Source organism: Pipistrellus hanaki (assembly GCF_964339955.1).
Source record: "Pipistrellus hanaki genome assembly, chromosome: 5".
Lineage (NCBI taxonomy): Eukaryota > Metazoa > Chordata > Mammalia > Chiroptera > Vespertilionidae > Pipistrellus > Pipistrellus hanaki.
Genome location: NC_140507.1, coordinates 100428414 through 100454347, shown reverse-complemented (window position 1 = coordinate 100454347; position 25934 = coordinate 100428414). Strand labels below are relative to the sequence as shown.

Genomic DNA, 25934 nt, shown 5'->3' with positions numbered 1-25934 from the left:
GAGGGACCGAATCTCACAACATCCCACCCAAATGCTTCTCCAGTGCACCTCCCACACAGACCGCAGGCGGCACACACGCTCGGAGGCTGAAATCACATCACGCTTCCTCTCAGACCAACTGGCGTGAAGTGAGAAGTCCGCTACAATGAAAACGCTCAGAGCAACTAAAACCCAGAGGGCCGAGGTCTCAGCAGGTGGCAGGCACCGGCCCAGGCAGGCGTGAGCACGAGTTCAGTGCTGACAATGGATCTGGACTGTCCTCTGTCCCCATCACCCCCTCCCCCCATAGCACTCGGCCAGATGGAGAAGTGCCAATGAGAGATGGGCTTGAGGGCGACTTGCCTGTTGCTCAGGGCCTCGGGGGTTTCCATGGCAATGAGAGAGGCCCCTGGCCGCAGCCCAGTGTCCCGTGGCCCCCAAAATGGGTGCTGAGGGCCCCACCCCCCTGAAGCCCACACCGTCCCACACTCTCAGGTGAGCCTGTGAAGGGGTATGTGCAGAACCAGGAGTCCATGGAGCCTCCATCAGTGCATCAGTCTCCCGCCCAGCTTACCCATGAGTCCCAGGCTCCCCTGGGAATGAACAGGCAAACCTGTCTGACCAGCTCTGGCCCCAGCCCAGTTCCCGGGCCGCAGAGCAGCTGAGCTCGGCCCAAGGCAAACCAGGAAGCCAGGGAAAGACCCGGGGCCTGGGCACTGCCCAAGTCCAGGGCAGGAGGGCACGGGCCCTGCAGCGAGAAAACACCTCCAGTCCAGCTTCCCTCCTGAAGGCCGGACAGCACAGGGTGGGGCATCGCTGAGCCTTTGTCTCGGGTGATGAACAAGGTGCAGAGACTCGGGTGGAGCAGAGGTGACCACGCTCGCCATGGGCGCAGCTCCCCACGTGAGCTGGCGGTGGCTGAGTGTGCCTTTGCTTCCCTCCATGAGGAAAGCCTGAATTTGCAAATGAGGTTAATCAAAGCAGGATGTCCTGCTCACAGAAAGATCCTGTGCTGTAAGCAGCCAAGCCTCTGGTCCGTGTGAAATACGGTGTCTATACAATCTCTGTGCACACTTCTGTCAGATGCTTCCAATGCACAGAAAGCTAAAGGTTAGCGTGACAGACTCTGCGCCCCACACCCCCTGCTGATTTCATTTCTCCCTTTCTTCTTCGGCCTGTTTTGCAGATCTAAAATTTTTAAATAGGATTTTGTTGCTATACCTTAATTTTTATGCAGTTTTCTAGGGATGAACAGCCAAGAGTAAGCAGCATATTTGAACACTTGATTCTACTTCGTTTTCTTTTTCAATTGATGGGAACGTGTTATGTAAAGGAAAACATCCCACGTGGAGGAAGACCAGCCCACGGCCATTATTTATAAAAGCAACGACAGCCGTGTGATGGCTGAGCAGTTATGGCTCGGTGTCTTGACAATATCTCAACCTTGACGTTTCTTCAGAGCAGAATGGAAAGTGAAAAGTGTTTTACATGCACTTTGTATTAACCCTCTTCCTGAATCAGGCAGGCGTTGCCAGGTCAGTCACAATGCACAACTCCAGAAAGTTCTGTCACCTACGCCGAGGGGGGACCCGGTCACACATCCCAGATAAACCCAGCAGGGATTCTGCAGACACACGGCACAGAGCCGGGAGGAACCAGGCTCGGGACCACCCTGACGGACAGGCTTCCCAGCCAATCCACGTGCTACACGCTTGCCCACGTTTGCAGCCACGGGAACGGGGCGGCGGGGCGGAGAGGATCGGTGCCCCCCCACCCAACGCCCAGAGGCTGGGGCTGGTCTGCACTCCTGGGTGCTGGCCTAGGCGAGGCCCTTGGGCGGCCCTCGTGGCCACGTGGATGCGCCCGGGCCTCTGGTCCCCGGAGGGAGTGCGGCGTAAGCGGTGCGCAATCTGCGCCTCAGCTGGTGGGCCAGCCTGCACCTGTTGGCGCCCACACCAGAGCCTCCCCACGGACTGCGGGCTCTGCCGAGGGGGGCCGCCCTCCTGGCACAAGAGCACCGAAGGCACGCCGAGCAGAGCGTCCCACCAGAACGGCAGAGAATTCTGGGAAGAGCAGCACCAAAGGTGAAACAAGCACACAGGAGGACCTCGGCTCGCCATAAAGAAGGAGCATTTGCCCCGGCGGGACTTGATTTCTGCCAAGAGCACATAGTTTGGTTGCAGGCTCCACCTCCGTCCGGGTCGGGGCTGGTACCGGAGGCAGCCAATCCATGTGTCTCTCTGACATCGATGTTTCTCTCTGTCTCTGCCCCACCTTGCACTCTCTCTAAAAATCAATGGAAAAATATCCTCGGGTGAGGATTAACAAAAAACCTTCTCTCATAAAGAGGGAATATGCTAATTGACTCTCATGCCCTCACAAAGATGGCAGTGCCCACAGCCAATAAGGAGGGGATATGCTAATTGACTGCCACGCCCTCAAAGCTGGCAGTGCCCACAGCCACAAGATGGTGGCGCACAGAACCCTCAGCCCCGCTGGGACAGCAGACATGCAGCACAGCCGGGCCCACCCCCAGGCAGGTCCAGCCGCTCTGCATGCCTGCCTCCGGAGTCCCCCAGTCCCTCAGCCCCCCAGCTGCCCAGGGCCAGCCCGAGGTACAGAAAAGCCCGAGGCTCAGGTAACCAGGGCCGGCCGAGGCTTGTGCTGCCGGCAGTGGCAGCAGCAGAGGTGTGATGGAGGTGTCACCTTCCCCTGATTTCCAGGTCACCTCCCGCCCCTGAGGGCTCCCGGACTGTGAGAGGGGGCAGGCCGGCCTGAGGAACCCCCCTCCAGTGCATAAATTTTCATGCACTGAGCCTCTGATAATAATAATAATAAAAATATGGAACATTTAACCTCATTTTACTAAAAAAAACATTTACCGGGTTTCCTAAAGTCTATGTTCTAAGCGCTATGGGAACAAATAATGGTAGTTAAGGAAGCAGACAAACTAACCTTGACTAAAATAAACAATACATACTATTATAACCAATTAATCACCAATATTCCTAGCTGCCAACTCGTAAACAACATGCACTGTGCTCTCACACCAGTTCACGTACGTAAACTTTTTCTCAAATACCCACTAACCAAAGAGTGAAAAAGTTATCTGCAGGTTAAAACATAACGGCCTTATGGATCCTTATCTCTAACGCAGAGCACTCTCCGCCACAGAGAGGACGGGGAAGGGAGGGTCCAGGCTGTGGGCATCGCCAGGAGGGTCCACACTGTGGCATCGCCAGGCGGCTCGGCAGGAAGGCCTGCCTCAGTCTCTGTCCCGGGGCTGGCTTTGCAGACCCCACAGGACCATGAAGTGCCTGGAATCACCAAATACTGAGTCACATTCGGTCCAGTTTTATATGTCTTGTTTTTTGTGTTTTCACATTATTTTTAAGTGAATAAACTCTGCCCTTAGAGCATCTAAAAGCCTGAGCTCCCGCCATCGAGAACATTGGAAAGATGGTAAAGATGTCCCGATTTGGCCAGCAGATGCTTTTCCAAACTACCCTGTGCCCAATCCTCAGCCTGTGGAAGGGGCCCCTCCCCCTCCTCAAGCCCACCCCCACGGCTCTCTCCGCCCCTCCAGCACCTCCAATTGCCCTATTCTCCAGCTTCTTCCCCCAAAGCTATACCTTTGATCCCATTTTCATCCTAAATGCACCATCCTCTCTCCTCCCTGGGCCCTGAGAGCAAGCATGGCTGGAAGCAGCATCCCGTGGACACCCGGCACCGGCACCGGCACCGAGGGCAGGTGCCACTGCACCTCCCGCCACAGCCCAGGGCCTCCCGGCCCGCAGCCGGCAGCCCACGGCCTTGCCAGGGCCCGGCACATGGGCGCTTTGATCCTCGGGGAGCAGATGGGGAAAGGAACCAAGTCCTGAGTTCAAGGTCACAGCACTCCTCAGGGGCCAAGGGGCAGCCTGAGACCTCGCTCTGTCCTTGGCCCCTGGCTCCTGGAGTCTACCCCCTTCAGGTGCTACGGGTCACTGGCTCACTCTCCCTGCCTCTGGCTCTGTGCCTTCACCACCCAACTCCCCAACTCTCACACTGGGGGCCCCCAGCCCCTCTCCCCCTCACGCTGGGGACCTGCCCAGGACGATGGGTGACCTCCCTTTCACAACCACTGTGTGCTGGAAACTGCTCAGGCCCTCCATCTGTGCGTCAGCTCATGGATTCTCATGCACCGGACCTCTAGAAATAACACAGCCCCCCCAGCCCCCCCACAGGCCCCCACAGCCCCCCACAGGCCTCCACGGCCCCCCCACGACCTCCCCCAGTCCCCAAAGGCCCCCCCAGCCCCCACAGGCCCCCCAGCCCCCACAGGCTCCCCCCAGCCCCCCACAGCCCCCACACAGCCCCCCACAACCCCCCACAGCCCAGCCCCTCAGCCTCCCACAGCCCTCCACACAGCCCCCCACAACCCCCCACAGCCTCCACAGCCCCACAGCCCCCACAGCCCCCACAGTCCACGCAGCCCCCACTCAGCCAGACCACAGGCTAAGGAAACACTTTGGGCGGCCGAGTCTCAGAAAAGCAGCGATTTTGGAGAATCTGCACTGCCTGAAAGTCAGACCCCCGCCTAGAGGTCTCAGACACAACATGTCCTATAAAACCGCAGGCTCACACCGCTGAAACCAGGCCATGCTCCAGCCCAGCCACCCCGCTCACCCGGCCCGGAGGGGAAGCCCGAGGCCCAGCTGCCCAGGCGCCACGGCCCAGCGTGCCCAGGGGAGACCCAGGGCTCCCAGGGGAGGCGGGACGCCCGGAGCAGGCCGGGCGCAACCTGGCACCGGGAAAGTGATAGCCTGACAGGGAGGGCCCGGGACACACAGGAGGAGAGGGCCGCCTCCGCTCTAGTTTCAGGCCGCGACAAAGCCTCCTCCGGGAGCCCCACAGGCGGCCGGGAGCCACGCACAGGCGGCCGGGAGCCACGCACAGGAGGCCCGGGAGCCACGCACAGGCGGCCGGGAGCCACGCACAGGCGGCCGGGAGCCACGCACAGGCGGCCGGGAGCCACGCACAGGAGGCCGGGAGCCACGCACAGGCGGCCGGGAGCCACGCACAGGCGGCCGGGAGCCCCACAGGCGGCCGGGAGCCACGCACAGGAGGCCGGGAGCCACGCACAGGCGGCCGGGAGCCACGCACAGGCGGCCGGGAGCCCCACAGGCGGCCGGGAGCCACGCACAGGCGGCCCGGGAGCCAGGCACAGGCGGCCCGGGAGCCACGCACAGGCGGCCGGGAGCCACGCACAGGCGGCCGGGAGCCACGCACAGGCGGCCGGGAGCCACGCACAGGCGGCCGGGAGCCACGCACAGGCGGCCGGGAGCCACGCACAGGCGGCCGGGAGCCCCACAGGCGGCCGGGAGCCACGCACAGGAGGCCCGGGAGCCACGCACAGGAGGCCCGGGAGCCACGCACAGGCGGCCGGGAGCCACGCACAGGCGGCCGGGAGCCAGGCACAGGCGGCCCGGGAGCCACGCACAGGCGGCCCGGGAGCCACGCACAGGCGGCCCGGGAGCCACGCACAGGCGGCCGGGAGCCACGCACAGGCGGCCCGGGAGCCACGCACAGGCGGCCGGGAGCCACGCACAGGCGGCCGGGAGCCACGCACAGGCGGCCCGGCCCGGGAGCCGTGCACAGGCGGCCGGGAGCCATGCACAGGCGGCCCGGCCCGGGAGCCGTGCACAGGCGGCCGGGAGCCATGCACAGGCGGCCCGGCCCGGGAGCCGTGCACAGGCGGCCGGGAGCCATGCACAGGCGGCCCGGCCCGGGAGCCGTGCACAGGCGGCCGGGAGCCATGCACAGGCGGCCCGGCCCGGGAGCCGTGCACAGGCGGCCGGGAGCCATGCACAGGCGGCCCGGCCCGGGAGCCGTGCACAGGCGGCCGGGAGCCATGCACAGGCGGCCCGGCCCGGGAGCCGTGCACAGGCGGCCGGGAGCCCACCGAGCCTGAGCACCGGGCCGTGCAGGGGGCTGAACAGCCATTGCTTCTTAAGTTCCAGTGATCAGCGGGGTGAGGGGTCAGCTATTTAGAAAATGTGCTCATTAAATGCAACAGCCAGCCGTGTGGAATGGTGCGGTGCTTTATGAATTGTAAACAATCCCACGTTCGTTCCCCTCCCGCGGGAATCCCGAGCAGAGCGGAGCCGCTGTGAGCGGTACGGAGCACCTCAGGGCCCAGAGCCACAGGGCGGAGAACAGAGGGAAAGTGTGTGTGTGTGTGTGTGTGTGTGTGTGTCCCGTCATCAGTGTTCACACACCGGCCGGCCACGGGTGTGGACAGGGAACCCCTGACGCTTTAAGTAACTTAAAGTCCACGTGAGCCATCAAACGCTACACACAAAACAAAGACTCAATACATACCTTGACCCTCGCTGCTTCCCCATTCTAACACGTGCTGTAATGCAGCTGAGATGTAAGGGTTTGACTCTGCAGTCCGGTCACCGGGAGAGCCGGTGTCTCATCAGCTGCGCCCCAGCTCCCGGCACCTGCCCCCGGCCGCTTGGGGCTCCCAGGGCCCCACGGAGGGCACCGCTGTCCCCTGCCTGCCCGAAGGCCTACAGCTGCCCAGAGTACCCGATCCTCAGACAGCTCCAGAGGGCGCTCAGCCCGCCCTCCAGCGGAGGAGCCTGCCTCCCCAGACACACCGGGCGATGGCCCATGGCTCCGGGCACCCTGAGACCTCGGGGGAGCGGGGCCACCCACACGGGGGGGAGGGGGGGGATCCCGGGAGGCAGTGCCCGCACCCAGCTCCCCGGGGGACAGACGGACCGTGCCAGAGGCTGGGGGGGGCGGCGGGGGCTGGGGGGACAGAGCGGGCGGCTCCGGCTCCGGGGCCCCTCGGGGGGCTCACCGCGTGGGGCCGCCTTCCTCCGCTCCGGGGGCGGCACCGGGAGCCGCTGCGGGTCACTCACCTGCGCGCTGGGCCCGTCCTCACCGGCCGCTCAGAACCGAACCCCGCGCCCTCGGGCCCCGCCGGTCCGGTCCGGAGAGCGGACCCGCCTCTGTGCGGACCCGCCGGGCGGTGCGGGCGCGGAGACGGACCGCAGCCTCCGGAGGCGCCGCGGCAGAACGGGCCCCGGGGCCGCCGAGCTCCGCGCCCGGTCCGTCCACCCCTGCCGGCCCCGCGCTCACGGGACCCACGGGCCGGCGAGCAGCGCCCCTGGCCCCGCGGGAGGCGCCGGGAGGTGCGGGTCCCCGGCCGCCCGCTCACCTCGCTCCGCTCCGGGCTCCCGGCTCCGGGCCGGCAGGTGTCGCCGCGGCCGGGCGGGCGGGGCGAACCGGCTCCGGTCGACGGCGCGGCCCCTCCGCCCCCGCCGCCCCCGCCCGCAGCCCGGGCCTCGCTCCGGCGGATCGGGCTCCGGCGCCCCCCGCGGCCCCGGCCACGTGCCCGGCCCCCGCCCGCCCGGGCCCCGGGAAGTTCACGGCCCGCGGGGAGGGGGTGCGGGGGGCGCCGGGTGAGGCCGGGGTCCCGGGGAGTGAGGGGCCGCCCGGGCCGCGCGGACCCACCTGGAGCGCGGAGTCCCGCCGCCGCCGTCCTCCGGCTCCGCTCCGCCGGCTCCTCTCCGCCGGCTCCTCTCCGCCCGGGGCCGCTCCTCCCGGGCCGCTCCGCCCGCTCCGCTCCGCCGGCCCGCGCTCCTGGCGCCCGGCCCGCTGCGCACGCGCCGCCGCAGCCCCGCGCCGGGCGGGCGGACGGACGGACAGGGGGGACCCCGCGGCCCGGACACGCTCTGCGGAACCGCCGCGGAGGGGGGCGGGCCCGGAGGGCAGGCTCCCGGGGGCGCGGGGGGAAGAGGATGGGACCCTGAGACACGCGCTGCCGCTGGCGCCTGACCCGCCCGCCCTGGGCATTGGCTGTGGTGCCTGTGAAAAGCCTAAAGAACAAACGTTAAAGGCGCAGCGGAACACAAGCACTCACTCCAAATGCTCCGTCCCTCAAGGGCCACATCAGCCCTGGTCCCTGTGATGCAGCTCTTGTTTGATGATGGAATGAAAACTCTGGGTAAAGGCGAGGAGAGCAGAGGGGAAGGGGGAACTAAGCAAGAACTTTAACTCATGGAAGTCTAAAACTTGTGTTACATTCCTCCGCATAATAAAATAACTTTAATTATGCTTTTAACGACCATGATTACATGGTGGTAGGTGCCATTAATGTGAACGAAGAAAGGGGGTTCTGTGGGCAGTAGCCCCCCGGGGTGATCTGACCATGAATCCCTGCCCCGGTGGATCCTGGGGGCAGCCGAGCCCAGGCCACAGCGCCCTCAGGACGGGCCCTGAGCCCTTGGCATGCAGGCAGCACACCTGACACCCCAGAAATCACAGCCTGGCAGCAGGAATCCCCTCAGGAGGGCACATGCTCTTGTTAACCGTCCCTTAAGCCACTCCCGGCCCAGAGTCCTCCCCTTCCTCCCTCTCCCCGCCGCTCCTGACTTCAAACGCACAAAACTGCCTTCTCCCGAGCGCCAGAGACCTTCCTCCCCGGCATATGTCCTCGGTTTGCCTTAAACTCACAAAAATTCTCTCCAGGTTTGGACCTTTCTTACGTCGACATTAGGTTATTCTGTGTCCCTTATTCTAAAGCAACATTTTTTATGATGAGAAAGTGTCATCAGTGAGACTTCGCTTCTGAATCTAATTAAAAAGATTTATGTATTAGTACCCAATACATTAAATCTTTTAAAATGATTTCCAACCCTAGCCGGTTTGGCTCAGTGGATGGAGTGTCAGCTGAGGGCCAAAAGGTCCTGGGTTCGATTCCAGTCAAGAACATGTATCTGGATGGTAGGTTTCTCCCCAGCCCAGGCCCTGGTCAGGGCCCATGTAGGAGGCAACCAATCGATGTGTCTCTCTCACATCCATGTTTCTCAGTCTCCCTCTCTCTCCCACTCCCTCTGAAAATCAATGGGGAAATGCCCTCAGGTGAGGACTAAGAAGAAAAGCTTGATGGTCAGAGGTGGTTGCAAAACACACGGAACTAGCTCATTGGTGCCAGGGCCCTGGGCCTTTCCCGCCGGAACCTGGTGGAGCCTCCAGCAGACACCACAGACAGCAAAGGCGCCTGAGGCGCAGGCTGACCTGAGGCCAGAGCCCGGGCTGGTCCACACAGCCCCCTTTCCTCCGCTTCCCGGTGTTACTCCCACAGATGTCCACACGCATGTCCTGAGTGTAGACGTGGGTCAGAGCGAGGGGGGGAGTGCGCAGTGACGCCTCCTGGGGCACCTCCTCACCTTGTCTGTCTGACCTGCACCCTCAAACCTGGGGAAGAGGCCAGCCCAGCGAGGCCAGCCCACCCCAGCCCTGAGGCTTTCACAGAGGCCCTCCCCTCGCTCGCTGTATGATGCACATGAAAACCGGACCAGCAAACAGCGGCCATGCTCATGTCCGCGTGTGTGCGGAGTCCCCTCGTTTGCTAATTCACTTCTCACAGCAGCTTCTCGACGAGAACACGTTCCCGTTGCCAGGAGGGGACTTCCCCAGAGAAGTAGCCGAAGACCCGCGTGTTCGAGCAGAGGGAGCGGGTCGGGAGCAAAGCAGCCAGCCCACCCGTCCCAGCTGTCCCCCACCAGGCCGTGTGCCCCCAGTGCTTCTCTCTCCCTTCACACATGCCCACACATGTGTACACATGTATGGGTGTGCACATAAGCACACACGTATCCGCATGTGCGCCATGCATGTATGCCCACATACACACATGCACAGCCACGTGTGCACACATACATGCATATAAATATTTCTCTATTTTCTGCATACAACGCAGCTAGAGAGCAGTCCAGTTCCTGAGGAGGGGCAGCTGGGGATGGAGAAAATGAAAGAAAGAGACAGACACAGAGATGGAAGGAAAAAGCTGGGGCTGCGTGGAACAGCTATCCTCTGATGGAGAGACAGTGACTCAGAGCCAATGCAGCACGTTTATTTTATACAGCAATATACCAGGAAGATGCCGAAACCGGTGTGGCTCAGTGGATAGAGTGTTGGCCTGTGGACTGAAGGGTCCCGGGTTCGATTCCAGTCAAGGGCATGTACCTTGGTTGTGGGCACATCCCCAGTAGGGGGTGTGCAGGAGGCAGCTTCTCTATAATAGATATTTCTAACTCTCTATCCCTCTCCCTTCAACTCTGTAAAAAATCAATAAAATATAATCTTTTTTAAATACCAGGAAGTTTTACTAAAGCCCAAGACAAAGAAGATTCTTGTGGCTTCTGTGTAATCATCACTTCTGGGTGAGCCCAGATAATAGTGTTTGTTCCTGGTGCTTGGCTGGATTTGGATAATGAAACACCCCCTGGCGCCTGAGCTGAAGGTCAGGCTGACAACACTCCTGCCTCTGGCCAGGTATGTTTCCTGGGCATGGCTCTGCCAGTACTGCTAGATTCAGATGGAAATCAGCTCAGGGGCCTCTCCCGGGCGCTCTCTACATATGCACATGGACACACACATGCACACGTGCACACACACATACAGGCGTGCACACGCCCTGTCACTCTGTGTCCCCGTGAGCACATTAGCTCGGCCTCCAGTGTGCTCTCTCCTGGCTGCTGCCTGGGGTCCCAGCTCTGGGTCCTTGTCCTCCCCCGTCCTGGGCACTGGCCTCGTGGGTCTTCCCCACACTGCAGGAGGGCCCAGCGAGTTCCCTTTCCCTGAGCAATGCTGCACTGAGGTGTCATTTGGCCCCGGGCGGTATCTCCTGCGTGGACCCTGAACTGTGCTGGGCTGTGCAAACACCTGTGAAGGGGCCAGCAGAACCCTCCAGCAGCCACCATGAGCCAGCATGAAATGTCACCAACTTGTCAACATTTCCTAAATTACAACAATAGAACAGCAGCCAAGAAATAAATGATCAAAACACAAATTAAGGCTCTAGCCAGTTTGGCTCAGTGGACAGAGCATCGATCGGCCTGCAGACTGGAGGGTCCTGGGTTTGATTCCCACTCAGGGCACATGTCTGGGTTGCAGGCTCAATCCCCAGTATCGGGCATGAAGGAAGCAGCCAATCAATGATTCTCTCTCATCATTGATGTTTCTCTCTGTCCCTCTCCCTTCCTCTCTGAAATCAATAAAAATATTTTTTTTAAAAAACTAAGTTTAAAGCTTAGAAATTGTCAGATGTAAGTCTACGATGGATCGTGTGGTCACATGGACCTCAGTGAACATGTCACTTCTAAGATGACTGTCAGCGCAACTCAGGGCCCTATCCAGCGTCCAGGGTACAGAACCCGGGCTCTCCAGCTGCGGACCCATCTCCCCACCTCCAGCAAGACGGACACAGGCTGCCCTGTGCAGCTGACAGCCACTGTGCAGCGAACAGCAAGCGGGACCCTCCCACTCTGATTGGGCTCTGAGATGTGTGGCGAAAGGGCCCAGAAGCATCAGTCCGCCCCCTAAAACGCAGGACTGGACCGTCTGTCTCTTCCCACCTGACCCCGCACAGTGGCCGGCTGAGCTTCACACTTCACGGCTAGAAAGCGTGTGAAGGTGCGAGGTTGGTGCCACGGCTGCCACGGGTGTCCATGCGGCGGCCACGCCCCTGGCCGGAGGAAGTGAAGACGTTAGGAGGGTTTTTAACGCGTGGTCCCCCGGCCTTGGCTGCGCCGCCGGAGTCTCAGTGGCCTCCGCTGCAGCCAGGCCTGGGTGGCTGCAGGCAGGAGCACCGGCTGCCAGGCGCCCTCTGGACATGGCAGTTCCAGGCCCAACGTAACCCGCACACTTGGCTGGCTGAGCCTGCCGGGCCTGGCCTGGCACGGAGCGTGTGCAGCAGCCCCCCATGGCCGCTCTGCACGGCTCTGTGCCTGGACCAGGCTGGCCATGGCCGTGGTTTGCAGGCTGCTGTGTGGACGGCGGAAAGCTGAGACTGGCAAGGACACGAAGAGATGAGGGGTGCCCGGGGGAGACCTCCCAGGAGAGCATTCTGGGAAGGAGGAAAGTCACACCGGACATGTGTGAGGAGCAGCAGGAGCCCAGTGTGAGGGCAGGGGCAGGGGAGGGGGCGGGGGAGGGCAGGGGAGGGCAGGGGAAGGGGCACAGGGGAAGGTGGAGGAAGAGAAGGAAGGGCAGGGGGGGGCGGGGAGAGGGGGGAGGGCAGGGCAGGGGAGGGGAAAGGAGGGAAGAGGAGAGGGGAGGGGAGGAGAGAGGCTGAGGCGGAGGGAGGGCAGAGGTGGGCGGGGAGCTGGGAGAGGCGAGAAAAGGGCGTCTTCCTCTGCATGGATCGCTGAGACAGGAGCGGGTGATGGCACTGACCACAGAGGCCAGCCCGAACCTTCTCAGGAGGAGGGTCCTGGGAAGCAGGTGTCTGGCCACAGCCCAGGTGGGGTGCCCTCAGAGCCGCTGTAACTGGAGGCCGCGGGCATTGGCGACTCTGAGGGCCAGCAGAGAATGCTTCAAGGACAGAGGACCCGCCTCCCACAGGCGTGTGGCTCCCAGGCCTGGCTCCCACCGCGCTAGGGTCTGGCTGACGGCAGGGCGTGGGTCCGAGGAGCCACCGTCCCTGCAGCTCAGTGTCCACACTCAGGGTGTCACACTCAGGGGTGTCACACTCAGGGCTCAGTTCTTACACCTCCTACACCTCTTTCCTGGAGGAGCTGGAGGGACCCCGGAGTCAACGCTGGTGGGAAAGAGAGTGCGACCAGACGGCGCCTCCTCGGCACCTGCCTACAGTCTCCAAGCACCCCGTGGTTTTGTTTAATACGTGTTTTTATTAATTTCAGAGAGGAAGGGAGAGGGAGAGAGAGAACCGTCGATGAGAGACACATTGATGGGCTGCCTCCTGCACACCCCACCCCCAGGGACCGAGCTTGCAACCCGGGCCTGTGCCCTGACCAGGAATCGAACCCTGACCTCTTGGTTCACAGGTCAATGTTCACCCCTGAGCCGGGCCAGTGGGGGAAGCTCCGATTCCGGCCTCAGGACGCAGAGCCTCCAGGGCCCCACAGAAGTGGGGGACCCTCCCTGCGGGGACTTCCCTTGAGCTGCGTTTGCGTGGTCCCCGCCGTGTCTGCTGTCACCGCTCCATGGACAGAGTCGCGCTTAAGATCTCGTCACATCACGCCAGGCCGGCCTGCGGCAGACCCTGCCCGAGGGCGGCGGCTCGCGGAGGTGGGTGGCGGCGCCGTGCCCGCGGGGGGAGGGGGGCCGCTGTGACCACTCGTGACATTCTTATTCTCCCCGAGGGCCGACAGTCGGGCTGTGTTGGGATGAAAAGTGCGTTTGTCCTCTCGGCCGGCCTCAATGCCGCTTTGTGAGGCCGTCCCCGGCCCTTTGTCCCCGCGGGGCGGGCACAAGGGCCCTCAGAGCGCTGGCGGAAGCGCTGGCCTTGTCCCGGGCCCGGAGCGTGTCCGCACCTGAAGGCCTTCTGACCCACAGGCCCCGCAGCCCAGAGCCAGCCTCGGCCCCGGGCTCTGCTCCCGGTCAGGCAGCCCCCGGGAGCCGCCGGGGCCGTCTGTGGGGAACCCCCGAAAACGACGGGCTTCTACGTGGCACCTGTTCTCCTAGAAATAGTTTCTGTTCGGGATTTTTTTTTAAAGGAAGCTTTTAAAATAATAATAATAATAATAATAATGTATTTGTATTGCTGTCAAAGAGGAAGGGAGAGGAAGAGATAGAACCCTCAGTGATGAGAGAGAATCATTGATGGGCTGCCTCTTGCACGCCCCTTACGGGCGATGGGGCCCACAACCCAGGAATCAAACTGTGACCTTGTCGTTCATAGGTCAATGCTCCAACCACTGAGCTACACTGGCCGGGCTCAACAGTGTTCTTGAAAGTGATGATCTTGGAACAAATGGTGTTAAGCATGTGCAGCTCACTTCATCCCTGCGCCACCACCGGGCACCTGTGTTCACCCCACGATCAAGGGGGCAGGGTTTGGTCTGGGGACGGCCTCTGTCCCCCACTTCCATCCTGCAGGGCCCAGTGCTCCTGACCCATTGAGCTGTCCAGCCTCCAAGCCCTCCCTGCACCTAGGAAGCAGGCATCTCTGCAGAAAGGGACAGAGCAGTACCCGTTCCTCCATTCCCCCCACACACCGAGGGATGTCTGTGCCCCAGCAGAGGCTCGGCCCTGGCAGGCAGCCCTACCAGGATGGGCCCAGCACCCAGACGCCTCCAGGATCCCTCTCCACGGACTCAGCTTTGAAACAACACGTGTGTGGTTTTCTTTAGACGAAGAGAATGGAGACATCAGGAGAAACACCTAATTGTTATGACAAGCTTGTTGGGAATAAAACTCACAAGACCTGAAGACTTAGGCGTTTAAAACGCTACAACTTCACGCTGGGTGTCTGGGTGCTTTCCGGTGTCCTGTGCACAGGGGGGATGGAGCGGACCTGCCCACACACCGCCCTGGCCGGGCTCAGAGGCGCCCGCTGGCCCCGCCCGCCAGGCTCCAGGCCCTCCGTCCTCACCGCGGGCAGCAGGCAGCGGACCAGAGCCAGCATGCCGGGAGGCGCCCCTGCTGCCAGAGGCCGCGGCACTCAGAAAGCACAGCTGTGTCAGGTCCCTGCAGCCCACCCCACGCTCAGGGAGAGTGACTTCTGCGACGCCGGGAGTGCCCGGCCCCGGCCCCCACGCCTGCCGCGGGGAGTGGCCACGTCCGCCGGCCCGTCCCCCTGCCCTGGCGTGGCGCGGCGTCCAGGCCTGCACACTGCTCCCGGCCTCCTCCTCAGACGGCCGTCCTGAGCTTCCTCTGTCCCGTCACATCGGTGCAGCCCCACTGCATCCTTCACAAGCGGCCAGTCCCTCTCCTGTGTGCCAGGGGCGTCCTTCTCCGCCCGCCTGGGCCATGGCATCACACAGGCCCTTCTCCGCCCGCCTGGGCCGTGATGTCACACAGCCCCTTCTCCGTCCGCCTGGGCCATGATGTCACACAGCCCCTTCTCCGCCCGCCTGGGCCATGATGTCACACAGCCCCTTCTCCGCCCGCCTGGGCCATGATGTCACACAGCCCCTTCTCCGCCCGCCTGGGCCATGATGTCACACAGCCCCTTCTCCGCCCGCCTGGGCCATGATGTCACACAGCCCCTTCTCCGCCCGCCTGGGCCATGATGTCACACAGCCCCTTCTCCGCCCGCCTGGGCCATGGCATCACACAGCCCTTCTCCGCCCGCCTGGGCCATGATGTCACACAGCCCTTCTCCGCCCGCCTGGGCCATGATGTCACACAGCCCCTTCTCCGCCCGCCTGGGCCATGATGTCACACAGCCCTTCTCCGCCCGCCTGGGCCATGATGTCACACAGCCCCTTCTCCGCCCGCCTGGGCCATGATGTCACACAGCCCCTTCTCCGCCCGCCTGGGCCATGATGTCACACAGCCCCTTCTCCGCCCGCCTGGGCCATGATGTCACACAGCCCCTTCTCCGCCCGCCTGGGCCATGATGTCACACAGCCCCTTCTCCGCCCGCCTGGGCCATGGCATCACACAGCCCTTCTCCGCCCGCCTGGGCCATGATGTCACACAGCCCTTCTCCGTCCGCCTGGGCCATGATGTCACACAGCCCCTTCTCCGCCCGCCTGGGCCATGATGTCACACAGCCCCTTCTCCGCCCGCCTGGGCCATGATGTCACACAGCCCCTTCTCCGCCCGCCTGGGCCATGATGTCACACAGCCCCTTCTCCGCCCGCCTGGGCCATGATGTCACACAGCCCTTCTCCGCCCGCCTGGGCCATGATGTCACACAGCCCTTCTCCGCCCGCCTGGGCCGTGATGTCACAGGCCGGTGGCCGGCCCACCCTACCTCTGCCTGCCCGCATAGACCTTCCCATGTGGACTTTCGCTAAAAGCGGTTCCTCGATGGCTGAGTTCCCAGGACACCATGTCCGCTGCAGCTGCAGAGGGCGGAGCAGGAATGGCGGCGTTCACAATGGCCGGCTGGCCGGCCAGTCACTCCTCTCGGTCTGACTCAGAGCCTGGCAGGTGGCGCTGTCAGACGGGTGAGCTGAGCTGAGGGCCCGGGGCCTGGGGTTTAACTCTGAGCAGGAGAGATGGGGACCGTGTTCACTAACCCGCCGCAGGCAGTGCCCACTGGGCCGGCTCAGGACTGGGCTTGCAGGGTTCCTGCCCAGCGGGGAGCACAGGAGACCAGGGCGTGGTGCGAAGTGGGCAGGGGGTGGCCCTCCAGCAGGCCCTCCCCCTCCAGAAGCCCTGCCAGGCCAGGCACAGCCCGGCCCCAGCCCTTCGGCAGCCCGTCCAGAGCCGTGGCGTGTCTGTCACCTGGAGAACCGCGGCTCCCGGGCAGGCTAGCTCCGGCGGGTCCTCTGGCCCCGGTGCCACCTGTGGACGTGGCCGTGGGGACGAGGGGACCGGGAGCCGAGCCTCGCGCAGGGAGGGAGCCCGGCCTGAGGAGCTGAGCGCTCATAGCCGCACTGCCATCAGAGAGACCGCCCACATGGGCAGCCCTGCGCCTGCTCCCAGCCACAAGCCAGCACCATGACTTCTCTCCAGAATTCCCCAGGCAGACACCTTCCCTGTTATTTCTTCCCTTTCTTTATCTCCTCTTTCTGTGGAGTCACAAACCCAATCGCACGTGTCTCCACAGGCGCACAATGTGTACCAGACGCAGTGACGTGGGAGGGCAGGGCCAGCAGGCGGGAGCTGGCAAACGGGAAACCTGCAGTGGGCTGGCACGGAGGGTCTGCCCGGGGGCTGTCCCCGAGGCCCAGCGGCCCACACACGCCGGCGCTGCTGGGTCCGAGCTGGGCCCAGCCGCCGGGCAGGCTCCATCGCCAGCTGAAAGGACAGTTTGAACTGCTTCTTGTTAACACCGTGGCTTCTTGCCTCAGAACTCACATCCATGACCACACAGGAAGGACGATCACGCATGAACAGGCAAGAAGCTGACACTGCGCTCACGTTTGCCTCGGACGGAGCAGCTCACGGGGTTGGATTCTCACACTGGGATCGGGACACAGTCAATGCCGATGTCAGCGCTTGCAACAGCCCGAGACGCGTCCCCAGGATGCTGCCGGCCCTCTGTCACAGGACACGGGACTAACCCGCCGGTCACCACTGGGGACCGTGCCCGCCTGGCCGGCCTCCGCTGGCGGCCCCTGCTGCTCCCGTGGGGCGTGCAGTGAGCCCTGGCCGGGCAGAGGACACACCGGAGGCTGGAGCTGCCCACGCCCGGACGGGCTGCAGGAGAGGCGTGGTTGTGCTTTGAGAGCCTCTGCGACCCCGGCCTCGCTGCCGCAGGTTTCACAGACACTCACCCGAACGGCCCAGAGGGCCCGCAGGAGCGGCTTCTCCCGCACGGGAACTCACGGGCCCCGGCCGCCTCAGCCAGCATCGCCGGGAGCAGCCAGGCCAGAGCCGCGAGGGGCGAGGTGCTCGCTCACTTGGGGCTGCCTCCCGCGGGAACCGGTGTGGGTCGTCCGCTAGGCCGGCCGGGGGCCTGGCCTGGGCCAGCGACGGGGACCTTTGCAGCCCCGCCCTGAGCAATGAGACGCCTTAAAGTGGAATTCTGCGGCGAATAACTTCATCTCACTTATTTCTAAGTCTCTGCCCATTGAAGTAATTGTTTTTATGTTAACTTTTGAGAATACGAGGGTTCATTCTCTTGGACCACAGCGTTCTGCAGAGCAGGCTGGTGAAGGAATGGGAGTCCTGCAGGTTACTGGAAGAGCTGAAGCCGGTCCATTGGGTGATGGCCAGAGGGACGGAGGCGGGAAAGGGCTGGTCTGCGGCCAGGGGTCCCTGTCCCCGCGGAGAGCGTGAAGCCCGACTCTCGTGGCTGGGAGGGGTTTGGGGGCCTTGAGCGCGGGGGACAGAGCATCTTTCTGGGTCAAACCACCGGGTCACTTCACAGGTGAGAGTGCTGGGCCCCAGAGAACTCTGCCTGGCGACCAGCCACCAACGGTCCGACAGAACGGGGTGCTGGCGGCGGCTGGGGGCCGTGTGAGGCCTGACTGTCCCCGCGGTGACCTGGCAGGAAGCCCAGGGACAGGCAGTCTAGGGACCTGCTGAGCCCCGTGCCCCATGACAGCGCCCTGCCCTGGGAAGTGCATCCTCCCCTCAGGCCCTGAGATGGGCACTGAGCACCGCCCCTCCTGCCGCCTGCTCCTGCTCCCGCTCCTCTCCCTCCTCCTCCACGGGGCGTCCAGGCCCGAGTCGCCATCTGGGCCTCCATCTCACAGGCTGCAGGGGCCCGGTCCCTCCAACGCTGCCCACCTCATCCTCAGCCTGTGGCCCAGGGAGCTGCAGCGACGTGTGCAGAGCTTCTGGAAGCTTTCGCCACCCTGTGCCAGGGGAGACGTGGCAGCCTGATGTTCGCGGTGAACCCTGCACAGGGTCCTCAGGTGCCACCATTTGCCACCCAGCCCGGAGCAGCAACTGTCCCCGGGGACAGGGCGGCCACAGCAGAGACGAGAGGCCCGGGGTCTGGTGGCCTCAGAGGCCAGTCGGCCCGCACAGCCGCTCCCTCGGGGCTTTCCGGGTATTAGCCAGCACCTGCCATACCTCTAAACCAGCTTCTCCGGCGACCCCAGCACAGCCTTGGTGGGACACGTGGTCCTCACGCGTTTCCTGGCAGCCCAGGAAGCGTGTGACCTGACGCCAGCTTTCCTCCCCGGCCCGGAAGACATGCTGTGGGTGAGTCCGCATGCTTATCGGCGGCCCTGTCAACACTCTGACCCGCCTGTTTACTTTTTAAAATATATGTTAATTGATTTCCGAGAGGAAGGGAGAGGGAGGGAAAATGAGAGAGAATCATGGATCAGCTGCCTCCTGCACGCCCCTCACTGGGGATTGGAGCCCGCAGCCCGGGCCTGTGCCCTGACGGAATAGAACCCTGACCTCCTGGTTCCTAGGTGGCTGCTCAGCCATGGGCGGCCCCACGAGTTTATTTTACTTGTCTGACACTCAGATGAGAAGCCGCCTGCCGTTCTCATTGCGGCTTCCCCGCTGTTGCTGTTTCCGTCAGCACCTGGACCGGCTCTCTCAGACGACACTCCTTGGCTACACTGACTCAGACGCATTCACATCAGCAGGGCATTCCCGGGCCGTTCGAGCTTAAAATTTATTTGCACTTTGTTGCCCTGACAGTGGCGTGTGCCCAAGCCGCACACCTGTGACAGGTCCTCTCTCCCGGGGAGGGCTGGGAGGCGCTGGCTGCTGGGCCAGGGCTCTGGGCTGTGGCTGTGGCGGCCGGAGAGCTGGGCTCTGCCCCGGGACCCTGCGCAGCGCCCGGTCCCGCTCCCCGCTCTGCACCGCACAGCAACTGCCCTGCCCGGCTTCCTGCCGGTGGATAGAGTGGCCTCGGACCTCTGGCTCCTCCCCTGTTTGATTCCGTCACCGTCACTGTGAGGCTGTGAGGGGAGTTTAGAAATGAACTCGACCCCGTCCTCACTGCTGATGCTGTCGGCATTCTTTCTCCCCACGTGGAGTGACCACGCACAGTCACTCATCTGTGTGTGTTTTAAACATGTTTTTGTTGATCTCAGAGTGGACGGGAGAGGGAGAGAGAGATAGAAACATCAATGATGTGAGAGAATCAGTGATGGGCCGCCTCCTGCACACCCAGACTGAGGGTCAAGCCCACAGCCTGGGCCTGGGCCCAGACCAGGGATTGAACCATGGCCCCCTGGTTCATAGATTGATGCTCAGCCCCTGAGCCTCGCCGGCTGGGCCACAGTCATATATGTGAACACACAAAAGTCTGTGCCCTGTTCATTCCAACAGCACCGTCACGTGACCACGCCACCCGGGCGGCATCACAGACTCCACCTCGCACAGTGTCACTCGCTTCACACTGCGTGCTGGTTTTATCAGTGTGAGGACTGTGACTCATGTCTACTTCCTTATTTCGCACTATTCACGCTTTCCTAACGCAAGAGTAAAGCACACGAAACTGTGAAAGATGCTGCCAGCACAAACAGATGTAGAAACAAAATATATTCTACATTTTTATATAGGAACTTTTTACATACCTTTAAAATGGCTTACCGTCCTAGCCGGTTTAGTTCAGTGGATGGAGCATTGGCCTGTGGACTGAAAGGTCCGGGTTTGATTCCGGTCAAGAGCACATGCTCAGGTTGTAGGCTAGATCCCCAGTAGAGGGCGTACAGGAGGCAGCTGATCTATGTTTCTCTCTCATCACTGATGTTTCCATCTCTCTCTGTCTCCCTTCCTCTCTGACTGATAAACAATAAAAATATATTAAAAAATAAAAATAAAATGGCCTACAAAACAGTCGATTGGATACTCCAGATTCAATCAGTAAGCGCTTAGCTGGTGAGCCTATGAGTGGCTCACTATTTTCCCGTCACCATTAGCACCGTGCTAAAGATGTGTCCACAGGAAGCCTTGGTCTTATGAAGGATGAAAGTGAGCTGTCAATGCTCAGAGGAAGGATGGTTGCATTTGAAAAAACAGTGTCACTTACAAGTTTCCAGCGTAATTTCCAGCAGCGTTGACTGGTTTACGTTGACATCAGCAATAAGATGTCATTCCAGCATTTGCAAAAGGAGACCTAAACAAGCATTCGGGGACTCTCTGCCCCCGACTCGCTCTTTCCATCTTCCTTTGGTGGTTCATCCATTTACTCACTTGACAAAAATGAGCTTCAAAGACACGCCATGCACTGACAGCCGGGCGTGATAAAAAGACAGAAATGAGCTCTATCTTTTTAACGTCTCACCCCAATCCTTCTACTAGAGGCCCTAGGCACTACATTTGTGAGAGTGTGTGTAGGGGGGGAGGTCGGGGGAGGGGGGAGGTTCAGCCCAGCCTGTGCCCCTCGCTTTCCAGGATCCCTAACCGGCCGCCTTCTCGCTCCTTCCCGCTCTGCTCGCTGCTCCTCAGGGCTGCTGAGGGTGGGAGAGGCTCTTGCCACCACCACTGCGCTCACCAGCCGGGAGCCCATCTTCTGGCTGAGCAGCACTCCCTCTGTGGAGAGCACTGACCACCAGGGGGCAGCTCCTGCTTTGGGTGTCTGCCCCCTGGTGGTCAGTGAGTGTCATAGCAACCGGTTGTTCGGTCATTGCACCATAAGGGTTGCTGCACTTTTATATAATAGGTCCCCAGGTTTGCAGAAAAGAAGGAAACTCAGACCAAACTTCATCCACACAGCAGTGAAAGCTCTTGGGCTCCAGGATGAAGCCAACCTGTCAGACACCAGAGCCTGTGTTCTCTTCAGTCTACTTGGCCTTTCCTGAGTGATACTGTTCTAGAAGTTTCTATTGTTTTTGTGGCTTTCATAAGCAGAGTCAGTATCTTACAAGTTTACCTTCAGTTTTCTGATATCAACCACAGTTAACAGTCATTTCCAGTTTGTTCACTGATTGAATTTCTTCATGTGACAATCATTGCTCAGATGCTTTTAGCCATGTGTAACTACTGTGGTTCTGATGATTTTCATCCTAATTCATAGAATCTAAATATCCAGATATAGAAAAAATATTAGCTGTATGTAATGTTTGCTTAGAGTGAATTTACATTTCTACTATTTGCTTTTCACCTTTGGTTTTAAGAATTAAACATTTAGCCCTAACCAGTTTGGCTCAGTGGATAGAGCATTGGCCTGTGGACTGAAAGGTTCCAGATTCGATTACCAGTCAGGGGCATATACCTTGGTTGCAGGCACATCCCCCGTAAGTGGGTGTGCAGGAGGCAGCTAATGGATATTTCTCTCTCATCCATGTTTCTAATTCTCTATCCCTATCTCTATCCCTAAAAAAATCAACAAAATATATATTTTTAAAAATAATGAAACATTAAGCTTGGCCAGTGTGGCTCAGTGGTTGAGTGTTGGTTCCTGGTCAGGGCACATGCCTGGGTTGCAGGCTCGATCCCCAGTGTGGGATTGCAGGAAGCACCCGATCAATGATTCTCTTTCATCATTTATGTTTCTCTCCCTCCCTCTCCCTTCCTCTCTGAAATCAATAAAAATATATTTAAAAATTGTTTAAAAAATTAAACATTCAAATTATTAATTTCACACATTGTGTTTTATCTTTATATTAAATTGGCATTAAAAAATAAGGCCAGTGGCAAACGTACAAAGTGTGGAGGTTTCTTTTGTGTCCACGCTCTTGTTAGTCTGTGCGACTGGCAGATTCACTGGGAGAAATCTGCACTGATCAGTGATTGGGACGCACTCTGGCTTTTTGCCAAAGAGCATGTCGCTTGGAGCAGATGCTGTGAGGGTGTTTAGAGCTTTCCGGGTCCCAATATTCAGAAACCATAGCCCCTGCCCACCTCATTGCTCAGTATTTGGTTTTTGTCGTCACCGGTGGAACACACACTTGCCCGAATAAATGCTATCATGTGACTCCAGGTGATGTTTTATCATCGTTTCAGCCTACCATTACAGTGTGGTCAGCAGAGCTGAACTGCCCCTTCCCCACGAGTGGGGTTTCCTGCTCACGTTCACGAACATTCTAAGAGCCCGCCCCGCCACTCAGGGCTCCTATGACTGCCTCGGGGCCTGGCGTGGCCAGCGGAAACCTGTTGTTAGGAAGCAGCTCTCTATTGCCTCCTGCTTCCACAGGGCGGTCTGCAGGACAAACGGACAGAGGTTGTGTCCCGCGGTGTCCCAGCTCTAACAGTGACACAAACGGACACGGACACGCAGGCCCTTCCTGCTGCCACTGCTATGGCCCGTTCACAGCACACACAGGAGCGCCACACTGCTGATTACTGACTACCGGCTGGCCTGTGCCCTCTCACCCCCCGCGGGGGATGTCGGGTAGCCGGTTTCTGCCGGATCCCTGCAGGCCTGAACCAGACAAGAGGGAGCATGATCCTGTGTGCATCTGTCCCCTGTGGTCAGTGCACACCACAGGCTTTTATATAGGGAGATTTCAGAGAGGAAGGGGGAGGAAGAGAGATTGAAGCATCCATGATGAGAGAGAGCAATGGATTGGCTGCCTCCTGCACACTCCACACTGAGTATTGAACCCACAACCATGTGCCCTGACTGGGAATCAAACCATGACCTCTTGGGTCATAGATCCAAGCTCAACCACTGAGCCATGCCAGCTGAGCTTACCTTTTTTTTTTTCTTCACTTTAGTTTTCACAATTGTTACACATATAATGATTAAAATTGGGATTTTTTTTTTTTCAAATTATGAAAGGGTTATGAATTTGACACAGGTCATATAGCTAGTGAGTAGAGTGTGAACGTGAATTGGTATCTAAATCTATTTGAACGCACGATATATATTTCAGAAACACCTCTCTACAATTCCAGGGACAGCTGTTTCAAATCAGGGAGGCTAGCCCTGTGAACAAGTTACGGGAAAAGGGACATTACAAACAGGATTTCTGCGTTTTGAAAGAAAAGTCTCAGCAGGAAACACTGGTAATTTAAAATGAATTCTTAAAAGCATCAGCTGACACATGTCTCCTGCAGAAGACAGACCCGCCACTAGACCGGACAGCTCACGTCCTGCCCAGTGTCTGCACGATAATTCACGTCCTGCCCAGTGTCTGCACGTTAACGCATAAGAAACCTCGTGAGCAGAGCTGTCTGCCGCTGTACCTCAGCAGGGAACGGCTGGCCCAGAGGGGACGCAGGACTTCTCACCATGACAAAGGGGCCAGTTCTCCAGGAAGACAGCAGCTGTCACGTCACACCTTTTCACATGTGAACCCAAAGAGACAGGAATTAAGGCGGAGACAAACCACAGGCACAGGTCCAGCTGCCAGGACCCTCCTCTCAGCATTCAACAGAATGAATGAGCGAGTCAGGAGTGAGGTGTGGAGAGAATTGGCCAGCGTCAGAAATCTATCTGATCCAATTAACGCTTACATTTACAGTAAAGACTAAAGGTTGGTTTGGCCTCATATCCACAAAGAGACAGATTATAAAAGTGAACCAAGACGAAACTGGTTTGGCTCAGTGGTAGAGCATCGGTCTGCAGACTGAAAGGTCCCAGGTTTGATTCTGGTCAAGGGCATGTGCCTTGGTTGCAGGCACATTTACAGTAGGGGGTGTGCAAGAGGCAGCTGATCAAAGTTTCTCTCACATTGATGTTGCTAACTCTCTATCCCTCTCTGTAAAAAATCAATTAAAATATATTTTTTAGAAAAGTGAGCCAGCAGGAGCTCCGGAGTGTGGGGGGCAGTAACTGAGCAAAGGAGCAGCTGGAACAGGCAGCGGAAATGCAGGGAGGCCTTGAGGAGGCCCCGGAACGTCCCCCTGAGGAGCAGAGAGGAAGGAAGGAGAGGGCGAGGAGCCACACCCAGACTCCCCGGGAACCAGGGGACAGCACCAGGCTTACCAACCTCCTCCGTGCAGCAGGAGAGTGAGGAGGGGCACAGAGCAAGGGGCGGAGAGAATATCTGCAGAAATAATGGCTGAAAAGTACCCAAATTTGATAAAAAGAACTTGATTTACACATCAAGATGCTCAGCACACTCCCAGACAGATATAGGCGGAGATGTCTACGCAGAAACAATGAAAATCAAACTGTCAAAAGACAAAGAAAAATCTTGGAGGAAGAGAAGCAAGTCACCGCATACAAGGGACTCTTAGGAGGAGCAGATCCATGAAACGGAGAACAGGAACGCAGCGGGCAGAGCCCACCCAGCCAAAGCCGGTGCCTGGGAAACACCGACAAGCGTGTAGGTTGACGGCTGAGAAAGGAGGGACAGACTGTGTGTGTTAAAACCAGAAACCGACACGGAGACATTGCTGCTGACCGGACGGAAGTAGAAAGGATTATAAGAGAATATGATGAGCAACTGAATGCCAATAAATTGCATGGCTTTGATGAAATGGACACATTTTTACAAGCACACAAAGTACTAGCCAAAACTCAGGCTCTTTATATATATAGATTGATTTCAGAGAGGAAGGGATAGGGAGAGAGAGAGAAACATCAATGACAAGAAAGAATCAGTGATGGCTGTCTCCTGCATGCCTACAACCCAGGCATGTGCCCTGACTGAGAATTGAACTGTGACCTCCAGGTTCATAGGTTGACACTCAATCACTGAGTCTTGCCAGCCAGACGAAAACACTACGGCAAATCTTTATGACCTCAGATTTGGCAATGGCATCTTGGATATGACACCAAAAACAACAAAAGAACAAAATTAAGATAAATTGCATTTCAGCCTACCATTTAGAAACTTTTGTGGACCAAAGAATTTTATCAATAAAGTGAAAAGGCGGCCTACCAAGTGCAAGAAGATATTTGCAAATCATGTATCTGGCTTATTCTAGAATCCAGAATAAAGAACTCTGGGAACTCAGCAACAACAGAAGCCCGCTCCATAGGAAATGGACGAAGGATCTGAGTAGACATTTCTCCCAAAACCCCAATGGCCACACAGCCAAATCCTTGGTCATCAGCGGAATGCAGAGCTGAACCTCAGAGGGATAGTTCCACAGCCCTGCAGCGGCCACTCTGGACCCCGAGAGCCAGTGAGGGCGGATGTGGGGAAGCAGGACCCGCGTGGCGTCAGGAGGAATGCGAGCAGGCACCTCTGCAGGAAACAGCCTCCAAAGTTAAACATTAAATGACCTCTCACCCGGCAATTTCACGCCTGGAATAACACCCCGGAGAACTGTGAAAGGACGCTCACCACACCTGAATTTGAATATCCACAGCGGCATTAGTCACAGTTGTTCAGGGGTGGAGACCAGCCCCGGGGCCAGCAGCCGGTGAGCGGGTAAATGAAATGTGGTCCATACGCACGATCAGTATTATTCAGCTGTGGAAGGACTGAGTGCTAACTGCTGCAATGTGGATGTGGGAAATGTTAAGCCAAGGGAAAGATGCCAGACACACACACAAAGGACACACGGGTTGTATGATTCCCTTTACATGGGACACCCGGACTAGGGAGGCTATAGGGACAGAGCAGGTAGCAGGTGCCAGGCCTCGGAGTCCGGGAAATGGGTGATGTCTGGTAGGCGCCAGGTTCCTGTGGGAGAGAAGGGAGTGTGTGTGACTTGGCTGGTGTGGTGGTCACACATCAGTGAGAATGGGCTAAATGCTACTGACATTCACACTTCAAAGT

The 25934-nt window shown here is 59.3% G+C and overlaps 1 protein-coding gene and 1 long non-coding RNA gene across 3 annotated transcripts in view; both read right to left on the bottom strand.

Annotated features, from left to right (window-relative positions):
* Positions 1 to 7543, bottom strand: part of UGT8 (UDP glycosyltransferase 8) — a 41172-nt gene extending 33629 nt beyond the window's left edge. The window contains exon 1 of one of the 2 annotated variants that reach the window (XM_084883435.1): positions 7489 to 7543. The gene's annotated coding sequence lies outside the window, so the exon portion shown is untranslated. Of the gene's footprint in view, positions 1 to 6342; positions 6361 to 7488 lie in introns of those variants that run through there. The other variant, XM_084883436.1, reaches the window with a different exon arrangement.
* LOC311622356 overlaps positions 1 to 25934 on the bottom strand; it is a 385135-nt gene that overhangs the window by 150765 nt on the left and 208436 nt on the right. The window lies entirely within an intron of this gene.